This window comes from Tamandua tetradactyla, chromosome 17 (assembly GCF_023851605.1).
Source record: "Tamandua tetradactyla isolate mTamTet1 chromosome 17, mTamTet1.pri, whole genome shotgun sequence".
Lineage (NCBI taxonomy): Eukaryota > Metazoa > Chordata > Mammalia > Pilosa > Myrmecophagidae > Tamandua > Tamandua tetradactyla.
Genome location: NC_135343.1, coordinates 76,079,711 through 76,101,703, shown reverse-complemented (window position 1 = coordinate 76,101,703; position 21,993 = coordinate 76,079,711). Strand labels below are relative to the sequence as shown.

The following is a 21,993-nucleotide window of genomic DNA, read 5'->3' as shown; positions in this document are numbered from 1 at the left end:
TTGAATTCATTCTTCACTCCTTCCTTAAAATTAGGACATTTCATTGTTTCCAATTTCTGGTACTTATTCCAATCTGCCTGATTACTAATCTCAAGAATGACTCTTCAATTGTATCTTTAAACTAATTTAGCACACAGGGCCTTAAGGCTTGGACTTTTGAAATGATTGGATTCTTTCTCACTATCTTTCTCCTATTCAGGGCCCCAATTCCCTCCTAATTTTTTCACCCTTTTTGGTTGAAGATTATATAAGAAGGAAGTACAAGATGTACAGTTATGTGCATTTTCACAGCCGACATGAATGCCTGTGTTCTAGTTTGCTAGCTGCCAGAATGCAACACACCAGAGACAGATTGGCTTTTAATAAAAGGGGATTTATTTTGTTGGTTCTTCAGAGGAAAGGCAGCTAACTTTCCACTGAGGTTCTTTCTTATGTGAAAGGCACAGGATGGTCTCTGCTGGTCTTCTTTCCAGGTCCCTGGGTTCCAACAACTTTCCCCGGGGTGACTTCTTTCTGCATCTCCAAAGGCCTGGGCTGAGCTGCTAGTGCTGAGATGAGGAATGCCGAGCTGCTTAGCTGTGCTACATTGAGTTCTCTCATTTAAGCACCAGCCAATTAAGTCAAAGTCACTCGTTGCAGCAGACACACCTCCTAGCTGACTGCAGATGTAATTGGCATCAGATGAGGTTCGCGTACCATTGGCTTATGTCTGCAGCAACAAGACTAGGTATGCTCACCTGGCCAAGTTGACAACTGAATTTAACATGTCCACCCCTTGTCAACTTGGCAACTTCAAGCATCACTTTAAACAGGTGCAAAAACTTCTCTTCTTGCTGTGGGCCTGTAAATCTCAAAACAAATTATCTGATGCCAATATGCAAAGGAGGATAAACACAGGCTCCATAGGGAGAAACTGGAAGGAAAGCCTGCAGGCAAACACCATTGGATTTCAAAGTCTGAAAGTCATTTATCCTTCGGCTGTAGAAAGTGGCAGTCCCACCCCTTCCAAGGGCCTATGCAGCGGCCGGCCTCTTTCCAAATCAACCTCGGTGAACATCGAGGAGACCACCTCTGGGCTCCACTCTCTCCAGGCATCAGGGCCACCCCTGGGCTCTCTGCCATTTCTGGGGCACACGCTCAACCCCTCCACATGGTGGCAGCCAGGCTCTCCCAGTCCCCCAAGGAGCGTGCTACGCCTTTTCCAAGGCCCGAGGCTGCACAACTCTTCCACTGCAATGAGAGGGGAGACTCATCCTTGCCCTTCAGGGTAAACTCACCCTCTCCATGTATATAGGTGGGTCCACTCTCCTGGCCAAGGTTTCTTGGCTTCAGACCCGAGCTTCCATGGTTCTTACTCTGCAAACTCCAATTTTTTCCCTTTTGTGTCCTCCTTTGTCAAGATTGGTAGTAGTTCCATTTACACCAACAGTCTCTTCAAGCCCTCCAGGACTTCTCCATCATTCTCTTCATGGTTCCTCCAAAATCTTCCCCTTGGCCATCCAAAAGACTGTTCCAACATATCTGGTGTTTGCAAACCGCAGCAGCCCCCCACTCTCCGGTACCAAATCTGTTCTAGTTTGCTAGCTGCCAGAATGCAACACACCAGAGACGGATTGGCTTTTAATAAAAGGGGATTTATTTTGTTCGTTCTTCAGAGGAAAGGCAGCTAACTTTCCACTGAGGTTCTTTCTACATGGGAGGCACAGGATGGTCTCTGCTGGTCTTCTCTCCAGGCCTCTGGGTTCCAACAACTTTCCCCGGGGTGACTTCTTTCTGCATCTCTAAAGGCCTGGGCTGAGCTGCAAGTGCTGAGATGAGGAATGCTGAACTGCTTAGCTGTGCTATGTTGCGTTCTCTCATTTAAGCACCAGCCAATTAAGTCAAACGTCACTCACTGCAGCAGACACGCCTCCTAGCTGACTGCAGATGTAATTGGCAACAGATGAGGTTCACGTACCATTGGCTTATGTCCGCAGCAACAAGACTAGGTATGCTCACCTGGCCAAGTTGACAACTGAATCTAACTAACACAGCCTGCCATCTTTTCTCCCCCGCCCTGTCTTCCTCATTCTTTGCTGCCTTTGGACATCACTTTATTAAAGCACGTCCATTCATGCTTGGCCCCTGGGTTGCTTTGCAGAATTGAAGGCAGGGGTGTGATGAAGTTCTGCCTCCAAATCTAAAAATTCAAACTCACCTGCAACCGTTTCACCCCTTTCCTCTTGTTATCCTAGAAAACGTGTCCCTCTAAGGGGGTTCTGGATCTCATTAACTCCTTCTGAAGGGCCTAACTGAATGAATTCTCTCCTGTATCTTCTGAATATAAAGTCTCTCTCTCTTCTGGATTCTTTCAATCCCCATTTAAGCGTGCCCATCTTTTAAATTTCTTCCCTCTCATATTCCCTCCCAGCTATAACCCCATCTCTCTCCGTCCTTTACAGCCCAACTTCACAGCAGAGCCGTCTCCTCATCCTTGCCTCCCACTCTCCCCCCAACTTCTTCAGTTTGGATTTCTCAGCCATCAATCTTCTCTCTGCCTGACTTTTGCATTGGTTTCCTATCTGATTTTCCTATATTCACTCCTAGATCCCTCAGATCGATTTCCTATAGCCTGAGCACACGGTCAGAAATTCAGATCCAGTCATTTCATTCCCCAGCTTAAAACCCTGCAGTGTGTTCCCATTGTGATTCAGGAAACGTCGTGCACAGAGACCACAAGAGCCAGCGTCATCTGGGCCCTTGTCACCCATTTAATGCACCTGCGCCTCTCCTCCCTCCTCCACTCTCCTCCCACCATTCCACATGACCTTTAGTTCTTTCTATTTGCAATGCTTTTCCTACCCTCAGGTCCTTTATTTTCACCTTCCTACTCTGCCTTAGGTGTTAGTCACCTAACTGTGCCTTCACATCTTGGCTCAATTAGGTTCCCATATTATTTATTCACATGGCACCCTTTCCCAGTCATAATATTCAGCGCACATGTTGTTTTTGCTGTTGTCCACTTCTTCCTTTTTTAAAAGAGCTTTATTGAGATATAATTCACTTACCATATAGTTCACCTATTTAATGTATAGAATCCAACGGTTTTAATATATTCAATAGAATCATATGACCACCCCTACTCTTCCAAGCCTTAGGCAACTATTAACCTAATTTCTTTATCTATAAATTCACCGATTCTGGACAGTTCATATAAATGGAATCATACAGTATGTGGTCTTTTGTGATTGAATTCTTTCACTTACTATAATTTTTTCAAGATTTTTCCCTGTACTGGCATGTATCAGAACGTCATTCCATTTTATTGCCCAATAATATGCAATATATGAATATAACACATTTCATCAGTTGATGGGTATTTAGGTTGCTTCCACCTTGTGTGTAATGGTGCTATGAGCATTCGTGTATACATTTTTACATGGATATATATTTTCATTTCACTTGGTAGATACCTAGAAGAATTGTTTGGTCACATGGTAACTGTATGTGTGACATTTGCCAAATTGCTTTTCAAAGCAGCTGCACAACTTTACATTCCCATCAGCAACAAATGATGGTTCCAGTTTCTCTACATCCTTGTCAATGCTTGCTGTTGTCCATCTTTTAGGTTATAACTGTCCTAAAGGGTATGAAGTAACATCTCATTTTGGTTTTGATTTCTATTTTCTGATGACTAATGATGAACATCTTTTCACTTGCTTATTGGCCATTTGTATATCTTCTTTGGAGAAATGTTTATTCACATTCTTTGTCCATTTTTAAATCAGGTTATTTATCTTTTTATTATTAAACTAAAGTGTTCTTTATATCTTCTAGAGACAAGTCCCTTATCAGATACATGATTTGCAAAAATTTTCTCCCATTCTGTGGGTTGTCACTTCATTTATTGAAGGTATTATTTGCAGTACATAAGCTGTTAATTTTGATGAAGTTAAATTTATTTATTTTTTCCTTTGCCCATTGTGCTTTTGGTGTTGTATTTAAGAATCTTTTGCTTAACCCAAGGTCATGAATATTTATTTCTGTATTTTACTCTAAGAGTTCTATGGTTTAGATCCTACATTTAGGTCTTTGATCTATTTTGAGCCAATTTTGGTGCATAGTGTGAGAAAGGGGTCCAATTTCATCCTTTTGCATCTAGCTGTTGCATCATTGGAAAGACTATGGTTTCCCATTTTGTTTTCTTGGCACTCTTGTGGAAAACAATTTACCATAATGTAAGGATTTATTTCTGGACTATCAATTCTATTCTATTGATCCACATATCTATCCTTATACAGGTACCACAGTATCTTGATTACTATGACTTTGTAGAAAGTTTTGAAATCAAGAAGTGTGTGTTCTCCAGCCATGTCTTTTTTCCAAGATTGTTTCCAGGTTCCTTGCATTTCCATATGAATGTTAGGCTCAGTTTATCAATTTCTGCAAAACCGGTAGCTGGAATTTTGATAGCAAATGTGTTATATCTGAAAATCAATTTGGGGAGTATTGCTGTCATAACAATATTAAGTATTCCAATCTATGAACATGGGATGTCTCTCTATTTTTCAAATCGTGTTTGATTTCTTTTAATAGTGTATATTTTTCAGTGTACAAGTCTTGCATTTCTTCTCTTAAACCTTAGTCTTAATATTTTCCACACTATTGCAAATGGAATTGTTTTTCTAATTTCATTTTTGGGTTGTTCACTGTCAGTGTATAAAAATACAAATTGATTTTTGTATATTGATCTTATATCCTGCAACTTTGCTGGACTCGTTTATTAGTTCTAATAGGATTTTAGGGATTCCTTAGGGCTTTCTATTCATGGGATTATGTCATCTGCAAGAAGAGATCATTTTTATTTCTCCCTTCCCAATATGGATGTCTTTTAATTCTTTTTCTTACCTAATTGTCCTGCATAGACTTTCCACTGCAATGCTGAATAGAAGTGGAGAGAGCAGAGTTTCTTGTCTTAGTCCTGATTTGGAAAGAAATCATCCAGTCTTTCAATATTAATTTCAATATTTCAGTGTCAGCTATGGGTGCTTACAGAAGCCATTTATCAGGTAGAGGGAGTTCCCTTCTATTCGTAGTATGCAGAGACATCACACTTGTAATTACTGGCATGGTATCTGTATTTCCTACTAGACTGTATGTCTAGGTATGTCTTGTTTATTGACATCTCTTTAGCACCCAGAAAAGAGTCTGGCATGGAGAAATCACTCAGTAATGATTTCCCAAATGAATTAAACTGTTCTTTCAGGTTTGTGCTTTTCTTTGTTTTGTTCTCATCCCCTCTTTTGCAGATTTTCTCTTAAACCCAAGTCTTCTTGCTACTTGATTCATTTTCATATAGAGGATCATCTTTGCATTCCTGGATGAATCTCACTGGTCATTGTGCATAATCTTCTTAATATGCTTCTGGATTTGATTTGCTAATAGCTTATTAAGGATTTTATTCTATATTCATGAGGGAAATTCATCTGTAATTTTCTTTTCTTGTTATGTCTTTACAATATGAATCTCATAGAATGAATTGGGAAGTGTTCTTTCCTCTTGCATTCTTTGGAAGAATTTGAGAAGGATTGGTGCTAATTTTTCTTTAAATGTTTGGTGGAATTCACCAAAGAAGCCATCTGGTTCTGGGCTTTTCTTTTATAGAAGGATTTTGGTTGTTGATTCAATCTCTGTTTTCTATTTCCTCTTGAGTCAATTTGTGTAATTAATGTATTTTAGGAATTTTCCCATTTCTCTTAGATTATTTAGTTTGTTGGTATACAATTTTTCACAGTATTTTCTTAAACTTCTTTTTATTTATGTAAGGTCAGTAGTGAGATCACCATTTTCCTTTCTGAATTTAGCTATTTGCATCTTTTCCATTTCATTTGTCAGTCTAGTTAAATGTTTTTCAGTTCTATTGATTTTGTTCAAAGAATCGACTTATTTTTCTCCATTTCATTTATCTCCACTCTAATCTTAACTATTTTGTTTTTTCAGCTAACTTCGGGTTAACCTTGCTGGTGTTTTTCTAGTTCCTCAATTATTAATTTGAAATCTTTCTTCTTTTTTAAAATAGGCATTAAATAGCCTTTAAAATAGGCTATAAATTTCCCTCTGAGGACTGCCTTTGCTACATCACATAAGTTGTGGCCTGTTGTGTCTTTGTTTTCATTTGTTTTTAGGTATTTTCTAATTTTCCTTTTAATTTCTTCTATAGCTCCTTGGTTCTTTAAGAGTGTACTGCTTAATTTCCACATATTTGTAAATTTTCCAGTTCTCCTTTTGTTATTCATTTCTGGCTTCATTCCATTTTGATCAGAGAGGTTACTTTTTATGATTTCAACATTTTAAAATGTGTTTAAACTTCTCCTGTGCCCTAGCAGGTAGTCCACCCTAGACAGTGATCTGTGCGCATTTGAAAATAGTGTGTGTTCTATTGTTGGCCGAAGTAGTTCTATTTACGCCAGTTAGAGAAGAAACCCAACCAATGAGAAAGTCCTGGTAGGTGCTGGTGTGAGGCCAGAAGCCACTGCTGCAGAGAGGGTCCAAACTAAACTAAGCCCCGAGTCTATGCTGTGTCCCCTGGAATCTGCCAGACCAGGAAGTGCCCTTACACAGAAGAAAAGGAGGAGGAGGTAGATGAGGAGGAGGTAAAAAGCTGAAGATGGTCTTTACATCCAGGTGGAAGTGTTGCTGCCCAGAGGGCCGAAAGTGAGGCCAGCCTCTGCACTGGTCCGTCAGGGATCCTCTAGACCAACTTCAACCCTCAACCCCAGCTTTTTGAGGAAGAGGTTTTCCTCTGTTAGCCCTGGCCCCAGTTGGCAGCTCCAGGAATCCAGGCCCCATTGCCACAGCCGCTGCCATTTCTGCAGCCACTGCTGTGGGCTGAGCAGTGCAGGCTCAGCCGTGGGGGCGGGTCACTGGTTGGTACTTCCACTTATAGAAGCATACCTCTTGACAGCCCTCCTGTAGTTGTTCCAATGTCCTTTCTGGTTCCAGGCTGACCACCTAGTTAAATTTCAGCCTTTTCCCAACTCTTTCATTTTTCTAGTGGAGGGAATGATTTATAAAACTTCCTGCTCTGCTATTTTGCTCCTGTGCCTAAGAAATCCCTTTTGAGATCCCTGACTTGGGTTTGGACGGAAGAATCTTACCCTGGAGCAAATGAGATTGTCAGAAATGTGAATCAAATTCTTGCACACAGATCGGGTTGAGGGTAGGGAGTTTGGATTTGCCTACGGCCATGAGTAAACTCCCTGCCCCATTTGCAAGCATGTACCTCGTGCTTACCAAGCACCTCACAAGGCCAGGGCATCTAGAGCTGACTTTTTTTTCTTTTGTATGCTATATGGCAGTAGTCATATTTCATTCTTTTTCCATGTGAGTATCCCCTTATTGAGCACTGTTTGTTGAATTTTTGTTTGTTTGGTTTTTCATTTGTTTGCTTGCATGTTTGTTCGGGAAGTGCATGGATGGGGAATCGAACCTGGGTCTGGTAGGCGAGAATTCTACCACTGAACTACCCTCACATCCCCCTGGAGCTGACTTTTAAAGAGAGATCTCAGGAAAATGGCATGTACACTGCAAGGGCATAAAGCAAGAAAGAGGCAGACTTGGAATATAGGACAAAGTGTTAGAAGTCCCGGGACCAGAGCTGGGCAGCAGAACAGGGAGAAAGCACCTCAGAGGGAAGCAGGAGAATCGACTTTGGGGAAAAAAAATGGTAGCAGCAGTTTATTCGATTGCTGGCTCATGCGAAAAATAGTGTTCATAGGGGTTTTGAAATTCTGCAGGGAGTTTTGAAAGAATAATTAGGATAATGACATAGACGAAGCAGACAAAAAATGAGGCAATTATTAACTCCTGGAAGAACAAAGAGTGGCAGGAGAAAGGAAATACGATCCTCTAGCATTTTTCCATCCAGCAGTGAGTGGTACATACATAATTGTAATAAAGTAAAAATTGAATATTGATTTAACAAAAATGTGATATGAATATATTAGGACGGAGAGAGAGCAGACAGAGGCATGGAAGTGGGTTAGAAATACTCCAGCCCTATCTTCCATCATAAGACGCAGGTAAGCATTTAAAATTGACAAATTAAGAAGTAACTCATAAGCATATTATTTAGAAATATGGTGGGAAATGTCAGAAGAGTTTGGGAAGAGAATTTAGGATAGGAAGAAGAGAGCAGATTGTTGTTTTCCTTATAACCTTGTAGTACTATTTGAATTTTTAAATTATGTGCATTGGACAGATTTTTTTATTAAGCAATAAATAAGCCAACTAGTATATAGTCTGAAAGCCAAGAGTTTAGGACTCAAGAGAGGAGGAGGGAGACAGGGAAGAAGAGCCGAGACTTCTCCATTGCTACATGCACGGGGCAGTCAACTGCTTAGAGCTGCTGAAAAAAAGTCACAGCTCAAGTCACTTTATTTTTTTTTGTATGCTGTATGGCAGAGGTCACATTTCATTCTTTTTCCATATTGCAGCACCATTTGTTGAATTTTTTTTTTTTGTAGGGGGGAGTTGTTTGTTTGCTTCTTTGTTTGGGAAGTGCATGGGCTGGGAATTGAACCTGGGTCTCCCACATGTCAGGCAAGAATTCTACCATTGGACCACCCTTGCATCCTCCAATCAAATCACTTTAATCCAAGCTACATGCACTTGAGAAAGGCCATTTGGATGTGGCAGTCTGCAGCCAGCAGCCTGGAGCTCAGACCCAATGGAGGGCAGAGCTCGTGTCACTGTAGCCACCCCTGCCTCAGTTCTTGAAACTTCCAACCTGCCCAGGGGGAAGGAGGAACATCTGCTCCCAACTTGGCTGCAGGACCCCAGTGCAAAAATGGGCTGCTGTCCTATTTAAAATTAGGCCTAAGAGTCACCCCCAAGAGAACCTCTTTTGTTGCTGAGATGTGGCCTCTCTCTCTCTCTCAGCCAGCACGACAAGCAAACTCACCACCCTCCCCCTGTCTACGTGGGACATGACTCTCAGGGGTGTGGACCTTCCTGGCAACGTGGGACAGAAATCCTAGAATAAGCTGAGACTCAGCATCAAGGGATTGAGAAAACCTTCTCGACCAAAAGAGGGAAGAGCGAAATGAGACAAAATAAAGTGTCAATGGCTGAGAGATTCCAGAGTTTGAGAGGTTATCCTGGAGGTTATTCTTATGCATTTGGTAGATATCACCTTGTTAGTCAAAATGTAATGGAGAGGCTGGAGGGAACTGCCTGAAAACGTAGAGGTGTGTTCCAGTAGCCATGTTTCTTGGAGATGATTGTATAATGATACAGCTTTCGCAATGTGACTGTGTGATTGTGAAAACCTTGTGTCTGATGCTCTTTTTATCTACCTTGTCAACAGACAAGTAAAACATATGGATTAAAAATAAATAAATAATAGGGGGAACAAATGTTAAACTTAGTAAATTGAAATGCTAGTGATCAATGAAAGGGAGGGGTAAGGGGTATGGTATGTATGTTTTTTTTTCTGTTTCTTTTTTATTTCTTTTTATGAAATGTTCTAAGAAATTATCATGATGATGAATATACAACTATGTGATGATATTGTGAATTAATGATTATATATGTAGAATGGAATGATCATATGGTAAGAATGTTTGTGTTTGTTAGTTGGCATGTTTAATAAATAAAATAAATTTTAAAAAATGATAAATAAATAAATAAAATGGGCTGCTGTTTGGCCCCGAGCTCGGGGTGCCCTCTCAGGTTGTTCCCATCCATTTGCTTCTCCACCGTGAATGGAGAATGTGCCATTGGCCCTGGGCAGCCGTGTCCTTTCCTCTCCCAGGGCCTTCCGCATGTAAGCATCTGCAAAGCATCTGCATCTCTCTCTAGGAGAAGCTCCCAGTGACAACTCGAGAATTGTCTGTCATGACAAGAAGTTGTCCTGCCCCTCTGATTCTGTCTGATACAGCGAAGCCTGCCCTGGAAAAACTCAGTCAAGGCTGCCTACCCGGAGCCACTGGGCTGGGTCTCTGGCCGGGCCAGCTCTGGGCAGCCCCAGGCCGCAGTCAGGGCTCTGAGCACCTCGGGGACACCAGCCTGGCCTCACCTGGGGCGGCAGAAGGTGCCCCTGGTAGGGAGGGCCCACTGTGGGGAAGGCTGCCCCTCCAGCACCCCCACCAGGGCCTTTGCGTCCTGGAAGCTGGAACGAGGGGGCCCAGCGGCCACAGGTCGTGGCGTGGGTGGGGTCCGGAGGGGCTGGGGTGCACGGAGCATTCTGCTGGGCACCCCGCAGCAGTCACGCATTCCAGCAGCTGCTTCCCAACTGTATCGCAGCCAAAGAGCTGAATAAAAAGATGTTTCCTATAAAATTGTCTCACTCAGCACGTTCTCTCGAAGCAGACGAGACCAAGGAAGGAGAATGTTCCAGGTTCCTCTCTGCATTTTCTAGGGGGGGAGCAGAGTGTTCCAGAGGCCAGCTCCCGACACACTCTGTCTGTCAGGAAAATAGCTGTGTCTGAAACCAAAAGGCCTTTTTCGCCCCAGGCTTTACTCTACCTCAAAAAGAAAGAAAAAATACACACAGCTATACAAAATTTTATATTTCCTTATCATTTACCTTAAGCAAAGTCGGGTGCTATGCACATTTCCCTCCTCAAGCTATAAACAATTCAGGCTTGTTTTTAAAAATATATATATATGTTGAAAAAGAAATGACAGTTTATGTACCATCTAGTCCTCAAGAATTTACACACACTTTCTTCATGTATGAGCTCATGTGATTGATTTCACACCAACAGAAAATGTGCTATTAAAACAGGGTAAAATATTTTTCAAGTACATCCATGTGCAAGGACTAAAAACTTTAAATTCTAACATCTTACTTCCTGTAACTTAGCTTAAGAAGTTCATGCAGATTTCAGCATTAAATTCACATATCAAGTTTCAGATCCTAGTAAGAATTATCTACATGATGTCTTGGAGTTAAAAGGAAATTAAGAGTCAATGGTGAGGCAGATTTCTACAAAACTTCCTCCTAAGTCGCCATGAAGGGAGCCATTTCATTAAGGCTCATATTCCCTTCCCTTGATTTCCTCTAGTTAGTCCTTGTTCACCTTTACTTGGTCCTGGTTTGCCTCTAGTTAGTCCTCACTCACCGAGTGTTACTTACTGTTCGGCAGGGCGTGTTTCACTCCAGGGCTCCAGGTAGAGTTTCTTCCTGAATGATACCAGGGACGTTTTACTGTCGGACATAAAACATCCAGCGAGGTGCCAGGACTCCAGCTCCACTAAGCAAGGGGGAAGTGTCCGAGCTCGTGCTGACTAGGGAAGTCAAGAGAGAAAGCGCATGAGAAGCGTCTCCCTGACAGCATTTGTCTCTATGCCATCCTATTTGGTCCTTCCTCTTATAACCCCTTGTATTAATTAGGGTTCTCTAGAGAAACAGAACCAACAGGGAACACTTGCAAATATAAAATTTATAAAAGTGTCTCATGTGACCGCAGGAATGCAGAGTCCAAAATCCACAGGGCAGGCTGTGAAGCCAATGACTCCAATGGAGGGTCTGGATGAACTCCACAGGAGAGACTCACCAGCCAAAGCAGCAATGCAACCTGTCTCCTCTGAATCCTCCTTAAAAGGCTTCCTGTGATTAGATTAAGCATCACTCATTGCAGAAGACACTCCACTTTGGCTGATTACAAATGGAATCAGCTGTGGATGCAGCTGACGTGATCATGATCTAATTCCATGAAATGTCCTCATTGCAACAGACAGACCAGCACTTGCCCAACCAGACAAACAGGTACCACAGCTTGGCCAAGTTGACGCATGAACCTGACCCCTCCAAAACAGGCTGGACATGCACCTGTGTCTCCATTTTACAGATGAGAAAACTGAAACCCAGCCCAAGGTCACACAGCAGGGAAGCTGTGGGTCCAATCCCAGAACCCCGATCTCTGCTGAGTCCATGCCATAATCATTTAAATAATAAGTTTGAAACAGCTACAGAGAAGCTGTCCCAGGGAAGCCAGACCACTTTCCAGACAATCATTGCTGACGAAATTTTGGAGAATGGAGGGAGGCTTTGTGGAGAAACACGGCAGAGCCCCAGCATGGTAGGGTGCCATATGTGGAAAGGAAATGGGGCGGCTGCCTACGAGGCTGGACTAAGATGCACGAAGGCTTAGAGACAGGAAAAGATCAATGGCCACTAAAGTCTGCAAGAGATTCGAGAGAATTCCCAGGCAATACCCTCTCAGGAGAATGTGTGGTGTAAGAGCTCATTACTGAAAGCAACTCCCCAGTGGGAGAATTCTTACAAAAATTCAATGTGTGTGTAAAAGGACAAGAAGGTGGGGTATATCCTGAGTGTGGCTTCCCCAAGCAGACCTCATGACGTGGCCGCCTGGTGTGCCATCGTGGGGACACCTCCCCTCGGGGGCAAGGAAGTGTGCACATCCGCGTAACAAGCTCACAGCCACCTGGCCTGCTGCCTGCAGGGACTGTTGCAGTGCTCCCCTATTATTGCAAGTCGCATTAGCTGCCTGCTTGAGGAGTTAACTTCTCCTGCCTCGGCTAGCAAATGGCCAAAGGCTCAGACACACCGCACAGCTGGGACCTGGCCATTTTGCCTGCCAGGCCCCTGCTTCGTTCATCGGGATAGATGGCCAGATGTGGTGGCAAACATGGACCTTTGAGTTAGAGTGAACGCCCGAAGATGCTGAGTCCTGAGCTGTGAGGCGATCCTGTTACAGAAGATTTTTTGCAAGGAGAAACTAGTACTGACATGTCAGCACAGGCTCCGCTGAGAGGGAAAGTCCAGAAGAAAAAACGAGTCATTTTCGGCAGAACTCGGCAATAAACTCCATGAGGCTGCCCAGGGAGAAAGTCCAACACACCCGCAAACTGTGCTGCCTCCACTGCATGTCACCCATGCTCCTTCTGGGCCCATGTGGGCCCTGGGAGACAAACAGGGACAGACTGACTTACAGGTCAAGGGGCAGCAATGAGCAGCCCAGGGGTGCGCAGGGCCCCCTCCTCCCTGAGATGGCTGGACTGGCTTCCACAGGACGCCGAACAGGTCACACCATTGTGGTGCTTTGCTTAGGAACCATCCTTAATGTTGTCTCTATACTACCAGGATGTCAGGAGAGAGGTTCCTTGATCGACTGACACAGTCAACTCTCACAGCTGATCTGGAGCTCCAGAAGCTCAGAGAAGCTCTGAGTGGCTGTAACAAATAGATCCTGGCTTCTGTGCTTGGAACCTGGGGAAGACTTTATCCAGTCTGCCCAGGGCAGGGAGGGCCTTGCTCATTAGCCCTGGCACAGGGCCGATCAACCAGCTTGCCCACAGGTTGCACCTTCTCAGGGTTTCCACACCCTTCAGCCAATTTGGATGGGCCTCCAAATTGATTTGAGAGCCCGAAGGCTTCTGGACCCTGGTCTTGCCAGCCTCTTATCTGTGGGTCTTTGAGCAGGTTGTTTAAGCTCTGTAAGCTGAGGAGGTGGCAAGGATGCAGCAGGTGCCAAGAGGGAATGAAGGAGAGGGACAGAGACCCTGCAAGGAGCAAATGAGGGGGCCTTAGACCCAAGTCTCACCTCATTAGAGCTCCTTCAGCCACAGCCACCCCACGAGGGAAGCTGCTGTCAGACTCTCCTTGCCCATTTCACAGATGAGATCCCTGAGACCCAGAGAAGAGGTGACCACACCATTACATGCTATAGACTCAAGACTGCCACCCAAGTCTGTGGATTCAGAGCTGTGCCCTCTGCAGCAATGGGCCTTTCTCTCTCTGGGTGGAGAGAGAGAAGTGGCAGTGTTATGATTGAATGTATCCCCACAGAAGACATGGTCATGTCCTAATCCCCGGACTCATGAGTGAGACCTTATTTGGAAATAGGGTCATTTCAGAGGGAATTAGTTGAGTTCGAATGAGGTCATACTGGAGTAGGGCGAGCTCTTAATCCACTATGGGTGGTGCCGTTATAAAGGACATTTGAAGGCCATTGAAGACAGAGGCAGATGCATCCACAAGCCAGGGAATGCCAAGGATTACCCACCATCACCAGAAGCCAGGCAAGAGGCATGGAAACACTCCTTCCCTGAGATGTCAGAAGGAACATGGCCCTGCCTTGTTCCCTGCCAATACCTTGATTTCACTAAACTTACAGCTTCCAGAACATGACACAATACATGTCTGATGTTTATGCCATGTAGTTCATAGCACTTTTTTATAGCAGCCTGTGGTAGTTAAGTTCAGGCATCAACTTGACCAGGTGAAGGCACCTAGTTCTGTTGCTGTGGAAATGAGCCAATAGTATGTGAAGTTCATCTGCCGCTGATTACACCTGCAGTCAGCTAGTAGGCATGCCTGCTGCAATGAATGATGTTTGACTTAATTGGCTGGATGCTTAAATGAGAGAGCACAATGTAGCACAGCCCAAGCAACTCATCATACCTCATCTCAGCACTCGCAGCTCAGCCCAGGCCTTTGGAGATGCAGAAAGGAAGCACCCCAGGGAAATCTGTGGGAACCCAGAGGCCTGGAGAGAAGGCCAGCAGAGATCACCCCGTGTCTTCCCACATAAGAAAGAACCTCAGTTGAAAGTTAGCTGCCTTTCCTCTGAAGAACTATACATTTTTAACTAAATAAATCCCCTTTTATTAAAAGCCAATCCATTTCTGGTGTGTTGCATTCTGGCAGCTTTGGCAGACTAGAACAGATTTGGTACAAGAGAAGTGGGGTGCTGCTGCAGTTTGCAAATACCAGACATGTTGGAACAGTTTTTTGGATGGATAAGGGGAAGATTTTGGAGGAATTGTGAAGAGGATGATGGAGAAGGCCTGGAGTGCTTGAAGAAACTCTTGGTGTAAATGGAACCACTGCCAATCTGGACAAAGGAAGACACAAAAGGGACAAATTGGAATTTGCACGGTGAGAACCACTGAAGCTCGGGTCTGAAGCCAAGAAACCTTGGCCCAGGAGAGTGGACCCACCCATATATGTGGAGAGGGTGAGTTTGCCCTGAGGGCAGAGGATGAGTCTCCCATCTCATTGCAGTGGAAGAGTCGTGCAGCCTCAGGCCTTGGAGAAGGTACAGCATGCTCCTTGGGGACTGGGGAGAGCCTGGCTGCCACCACATGGAGGGGATGAGCATGTGCCCTGGAAATGGCAGAGAGCCCAGGTGTGATTCTGATGCTTGGAGAGGGTGGAGTCGAGATAAAGGTGGTTTCCTCAATGTCCCCCATGGTTGATTTGGAAAGAGGCGGACCACTGCATAGGCCCTTAGAAAGGGTGGGACTGCTGCTTTCTACAGCCGAAGAATAAATGACTTTCAGACTTGGAAATCCAATGGAGTTTGCCTGCAGGTTTTCAGAACTGTTTGGGTCTTGTGACCCCTGTGTTCCTTCCATTTCTCTCTACGGAAATGAAAACATGTGTCCTGTGACTGTCTCTCCTTTGCATATTGGCACCAGATAACTTGTTTTAAGATTCCTAGGTCCAGAGCCAGAAGAGAATTTTTGCCACTTTAACATTGTTTAAGGTGATGTGTATAGGTGCCAAGTTGACAAGGGGTGGACATATGGTTAGGTTCAGGTGTCAACTTGGCCAGGTGAAGGCACCTAGTTCTGTTGCTGTGGACATGAGCCAATGGTACATGAACCTCATCTGTGGCTGATTACATCTGCAGTCGGCTAGGAGGCGTGCCTGCTGCAATGAATGACGTTTGACTTAATTAGCTGGATGCTTAAATGAGAGAGCTCAATGTAGCACAGCCCAAGCAGCTTGGCATACCTCATCTCAGCACTTGCAGCTCAGCCCAGGCCTTTGGAGATGCAGAAAGAAATCACCCTGGGGAAAGCTGTTGGAACCCAAAGGCCTGGAGAGAAGGCCAGCAGAGATCGCCCTGTGCCTTCCCACGTAAGAAAGAACCTCAAGTGAAAGTTAGCTGCTTTTCTTCTGAAGAACTATATATTTTTAACTAAATAAATCCCCCTTTATTAAAAGCCAATCCATCTTTGGTGTGTTGCATTCTGGCAGCTTTGGTAGACTAAAACACAGCCCTATCAAGCCAAGACAGACAGGCCCCCTTCTCAGAGCTGGGGCTTGCCTTTTTGTGGGTAAATATCTGAAAGCATACGCACACGCACACACACACACACACACACACACACACACACACACACACACACACACACACACACACACACACACAAACCAGGGAGGGTAAGCCCCTGAAAGCAGCTCCACATGCATGCATGCTCTGACTCTCAAGCTTTATTGTGCATAAGAATCACCTGGAATAACTTTTTAAAAAATCTTCAGAGATTTTGGTCCAGAGATCTGGGGCTAGGACTGGGAATGTGCATTTTAAAAGCTCCTTGCATGATCTGAGGTCCTTGGGGGACTGTGCTGGTTTGAACTTGTGTATCCCAGAAAAGCCATGTTCTTCAATCCTGATTTAATATTACAGGGTGAGATCTTTTTTATTAAGCTTTTTCCATGGAGCTGTGACCCACCCAGAATTGAAAATTTTTGATTAGGTGGTTTCCATGGAGATGCATCTCCACCCATTCAAGGTGGGGTTGCTTACTGGAAAAAGCTTCACAGCTCACTAGCCATCCCAGATGGAGAAGGAAAACACTCCCAGGGAAGATGATTGAAGAAGCCGGGAGAGAAAGCTAGCAGCAGCATCATATGCCTTCCCAGCTGAGAGAGAAACTCCACACATCATTGGCCCTTTCTTAAGTCAAAGTATCTTTCTCTGGATGCCTTGGTTTGGACATATTTTTATGGCCTTAGAACTATAAACTTATAACTTACTAAATTCCCTTTTAAAAAAGTCATTCCATTTCTGGTATGTTGCATTCTTGCAACTTTAACAAACTAAAACAGAGACATTTCTGGAATCACTGCCTTGGCAGCACCTCTGACTGGTGGCAGTTCTGGGGGCTGCAGCAGCCACGGCAGCTATGAATTTGAACTTGTGTATCCCAGAAAAGCCATGTTCTTCAATCCTGATTTAATAGTGCAGGGTGGGATCTTTTTTATTAAGCTTTTTCCATGGAGCTGTGACCCACCCAGCCAGAGGCCTCCCGCCCTGCCCGACCCCCCTCTGCAGCCCAGCATGCCTTCCTTCCTACCCACTCCCCTCAGCTCACTTCCCCCCTTCCCTCCAGCTCCCAGCAAACTGATGTCCTGGTTGATTTTTACATGTAAACAAGCTAATTAAGCCATACCCCTAGAAGAATCCATCACTCTGACAAGGCTGCTGATTGACCACCCCCCAGCCAAGCCCAAAGTGCCCGAGACCCAGCAGAAGGGGCAGCACCCAGCGAGCAGCAGCTGCGGCAAAGCAGGTGACGCTGCGTCGAAGATGGAAGCGGAATGGGTGAGAGGCCAGTGCTGAGCCTGGGGGAGGCCGCGGCGTGGAAAGTGGACTGGCTAAGGCTGCACAGGCGGGGCTGTCTCCACCCAGATTCTAGGTTATTCTTTCTGGGACCACCAAATGCCCCAGAGAGCATTAAGGCTCTTAACAGCTCTGGACCAAGGAGGAAGGGCCGCCTGAAAGATGGATTGAACACAGGGACATAATTCTCCAGCTTCCAAGCTGTGTCAACTATGTCAGAAAGTCAAATGTGCGCACAGGTCTGGAGAAAGAGGAAAGAGACAGGCAAGGCAATAAAGGGGCTGCCTTTGAAAGACCAATTTCAAATCCAGACTGATAGATCTTTCTCTTTTGTGCACTTAGACTCTTATTTTAAACACCCCTGTGTTCCCTGGAAAGATTTACTTTCTTTCATATTTGGAATATTCTCTGTGGTAAAGCACTGCCCCCTGATGGTCAGTTATTGCAGCCTCAAATAATCCATCTGCCAAAGGGTCCTTCGCGTTCAACTATGGGGGTGGGGTGAGTAGGGGGGTGCAAAGGGGGTACAAGGGGGGTGCGGGGGAGTGTCTCAGGATGTGGCACCTCCAGCGAGCCTGGCCTCAGCATGCACCGTGAGAGCTGCCAAGTCTGTGGATTTGCCCCACTGATCTTTGCCTGCCCTTCATCTTTGTCTGATTCATCTCATTTCTGCTTTTTTTTTTTTTTTTTTGGCACAGAGAGGGGATGACCTTGTTGACCCCTAGATTTGGTCTCCAACAACCTTAGTTGGTTACATGTCACATCCTCTTATGTCTTTAGAGTTACCAGTTTTGTCCCGCGAGAAAGAAAAGAAAATAGCACGTAGCAAATGCTCGATGAGCGAAGGGGCAGCACACTGGACAAGGACTGTTGCATCTAAGGTTTAGACCCTGGGCCCGCCCGTGGGGGGGGCCTTCTCTTTCTGGGCCCCTTCCCCTTTACAATGAAGGGATAGGCGCTGCAAGGGTAGCTCGGTGGGAGCATTCGTGCCTGCCACGCAGGAGACCGGGGCTCGATTCCCAGACCATGCACCTCCAAAAAAACAGGGGGGCTGAACTTGAAGGTCTCCAAGGCCTCTTCTGTGGACAAGGGAAGGAGACCAAGTGACCGTGGAGGCAGAGGTTGGGGAGCTGCTCCTCCAAGCTAAGGAAAACCAAGGACAGTGGGTAAGCAGACATCAAAGAAGCAAGGAAAGGTCTCCCGGACAGGTGTCCAAGGGAGCGCCGCCTGGCCCATCTAAAGCGGGTTCTGAGCTCCTGGCCTCTACAGCTGCTCTGACAGAAATAACTTCCTGCTGTTTTAAGAAGAAAAAGAAGAAGAAAAATGCCCTCCTGCCTTACGAGCTTCCTAACAGATTCTAGTGAGCATCACCACGGCGGGGTTAGAATTTAACAGCCAGGATGAAAAGAGCACGTGGCGCACAGCAACGGGAACTCTGCCTGGGACCCGCAGTTTCAGGGGCAGAACATCAAACGGCGCTCTGGGCTTTCTCCGCCGGGGAGTTACCACTTCTCTAATGATTTATTTTGAAGATGACGGATTAAAAATCTCCTGCACCCACCGGGGTTGGCCAGGAGGCGGCGCTGGCGTGGCCGTGGGAGGGGAAATCAGGCCGCCGGGCAGTCGCGATCGGTGGTGAGACAGCGCCACCTAGTGCCCCCCCCAGTCACGGTCCCAGCCCCGCTCCTCCAACCTGCAGGCTCGGTGACGTCAACCTTGCCAGAGACGTCCCGCCCACCCCGTGGCCAAACCCACAGGACTAGTAAAGCAAATGCGGGACCCTGAGTTGTAGTCCCAGTTTTGCAGACTCCCCTATGTCTGCCCTTAGTCCTTCACATGGGAGTTTGGCTTGACCCTTCCAGCTCCAGTGTGCTCGGAGGGTCCCCTGTGCCTCCTGGTTTATATTCAGGGGCCCCCCGGCCACGAGCTGGTCAGGATATCCCTACCAGAAGAAGTCCCGAGGCCAGCGCTGGGATCCGGGGTCCACCCACGTGGTCCTGCACTTTCCTGTCTGCACAGCCACCTCCACACAGCCGTCGGGCAGGGTCACCCTGCAGCCCCCAGCCCACCCCAGGCCGAGGCTGCCTCCACCACTTCCCTACTAGGGAAGGGTGATGAGCCCAGCTGGAAGGAAGCCTCCTCCTTTCGCCCACTTTGGGTGCCGTGATCTTGACCTGCAGGCGGGGCAGGTGGGTTCTTTTAACCACACTTTGCACTCTATACATACACCCCATGAACTGCAAAGGCTGGACAAAGTCTGAGTTCAGCCTTAGAGCCGCCCCACCAGGACACAGGTGCTTGCTGTAATTTAGCACAGCTAAGGCTGCAGTAGCTGAGTTTTCTGGGTCTTTCCTGAATCCCATATTATTCTGACCCAAGAAGACCTGGGCTAAGAGCCTGTTGACCCATACTCCTTATCACTGAGTTTTGGTCTGTGTTTACTGGACTTTCTCAAAGTATAAACTTCGAGTACCAGGAGGTAGCACTTTCCAAGATGCTCTAGAAAAAAATGAGGGTGAGGGGGTATGAGGGTAGTTCAGTGGTAGAATTCTCGCCTGCCCTGCGGGAGACCCAGGTTCAATTCCCTGCCCACGCACTTCCAAAAAAATAAGCAAACAAACAAAAAATTCAACAAATGGTGCTGCAATAACGGGATACTCACATGGAAAAAGAATAAAATGTGACCCCACCATACCGTACACAAAAGAAAATGGGGGTGAGGCTGTGTTCGTTTCCTCACCTCCTTTTTAACTCATGACCCACCCCTCAGACCATCCCCCAAAAGTATACAGTGGTATCACCCTGAAACCCCTTGAAAATTCAGAAAGTCATTCATTCAGATTGGGGCTGCAAATTCTAGCATCTCCACAGTTTCAGGTGTTGTGTGGGAATTTTCCTTTGCATTAAATGATGTGTGTAAAGATACTTTTTTAGTGGTGGAGAGTATGTAGAACTTTTAGCACGTATCAGTTGGGTCCAGCCAGGAAACCAAAACCACAGCAGAAATTGGAACAGGAAAGCTTTACTATAATTATTAACTCATAAAAGCTGGTTAATTCCTGAAGTGGGTACAGGAGAACTCTGAGGACTCTAGGGCTGAGAGAGATCACCCAAAGGAGGTACTTTGAGGTTCAGACATGTCTGGAGAGAGCATGGCTACAGCCCATTGTGGGGTGGAGGAATCCACTGGGTGCCAGGGGCTGGAACCAGGAGCATCCTGCTGGCTGCTGGGGAGGCCCACTGGAGAGAGCACCCACAACCTCCCACTGCTGCTGTGGGAGGGAAATGCACCCCCCGCCCCATCCCCCCTCCCACTGCTGTGCCTGGCAGTGCCCCTCCAGCTCCCTCTGTTGACGAAGCCTAACACTGCACCCCTGGGCAAAGGAGGCCCATTCACAGGGCCCAGCATCTGCGGCACAAAGGAGGGCAAAGGATGGTGGATTTGGGATTGAGAGGCAATATATCCCTCACACATCCACCTGCTCCCTGCCGGGCCCCAGGCTATGCCCTTCCCCTGTGCATGTCAGGGTCTCCACCCTAATCCTCTGAACGAGACACTGCACTCCCATTGCAGTGGTAGGGACACACTGTAGGCTGGAGAAGTGAGACGGCCTGAGAAGGACGCGCAGCTGGTACGTGGCTGGGCTGGTGCTTGAAGTGCTGTGTGTGCAGCTTCGGAGTGTAAATGCCTCCCTCTGTGGAGGGTAAAGGACGGAGAGGCCTGTGTCCCCTCCCTCCTGGCCACCTCCTTCTCCTTAAGGCCACACAGACCTCCCCAGCGTTGCCTCTTGAACAGACAGGATCTACGGCAGACCCTGCAGTGCTCAGAGGCGGCGGGTCCCAACCAGAAGGCAGCTCCTGGCAGCTTCCTGGGCCACTCCAGAGATTCCAGTTTAGTAGATTTGCAGGGACGGGGTCGGGGGCAAGGGGTGTCCCTGAAATCTTCTAACTCCTTAGAAGTCTCTGGTCTACCCTAAGAGAAAAGCCTCGATCCCCACCAGGCTGGCAGGGGGAGGACTTCAGGCCCCCCAGCTCCTCTCAGCCCAGCACCCCGCGGATCACTGGTTTCTGGAATGAAAATCAGATAGGGCCCATGGATCCGCTTTACGGGTGATGAAGTTGTAATGGCTCTAATAGAGGCAAAATTGATTCCCATTTGCCAGGCAGGGAGCCTGGAGGACTGGAATCCGGGACCCTGGGGCCCCTCACCTGGCAGCCCGTTCTGGCAGATTCTCCTGGACAGGGTGCATTTCAGAGCTACGGCATCCCAGGAGTAAGAGCCACCAGTTTGGGGCGGCTACCACGTGCCAGGATCCCTAATCCTTATGCTTCCTCGCACGTGTGGACATTCCCTTCTGTCGGATGAAGAGCTGCGGGCTTACCCAAGGCCGCACAGATGCATGGGCTGAGTTACAGTCCAGCTCGGGTGGGTCTGGGTCCAAAGCGGCTGTCCCCACTGCCCCACATGGCCCTGGCACTGGAGAACAGCTCTGGGCTCGGTCTTGCCAGGGGACAGTCAGGCCAGGCCAGAGAGGGGCCAAGCGTCTGTGGCCCCAGCTGGGTGGTGATGGGGTGATGGGGTGATGGGGTGAGCTCTCTCCCAGGGGAGAGCTGATTTAGCATAGCCAGC

General features: G+C 46.6%; 1 protein-coding gene across 1 annotated transcript in view; it reads left to right on the top strand.

Moving 5' to 3' along the window:
• Nucleotides 1-10,186, top strand: part of CAPN13 (calpain 13) — a 90,848-nt gene extending 80,662 nt beyond the window's left edge. The window contains exon 23 of the mRNA XM_077134746.1: nt 8,920-10,186. The gene's annotated coding sequence lies outside the window, so the exon portion shown is untranslated. The remainder of the gene's footprint in view (nt 1-8,919) is intronic.
• Nucleotides 10,187-21,993: the final 11,807 nt, after the last annotated feature.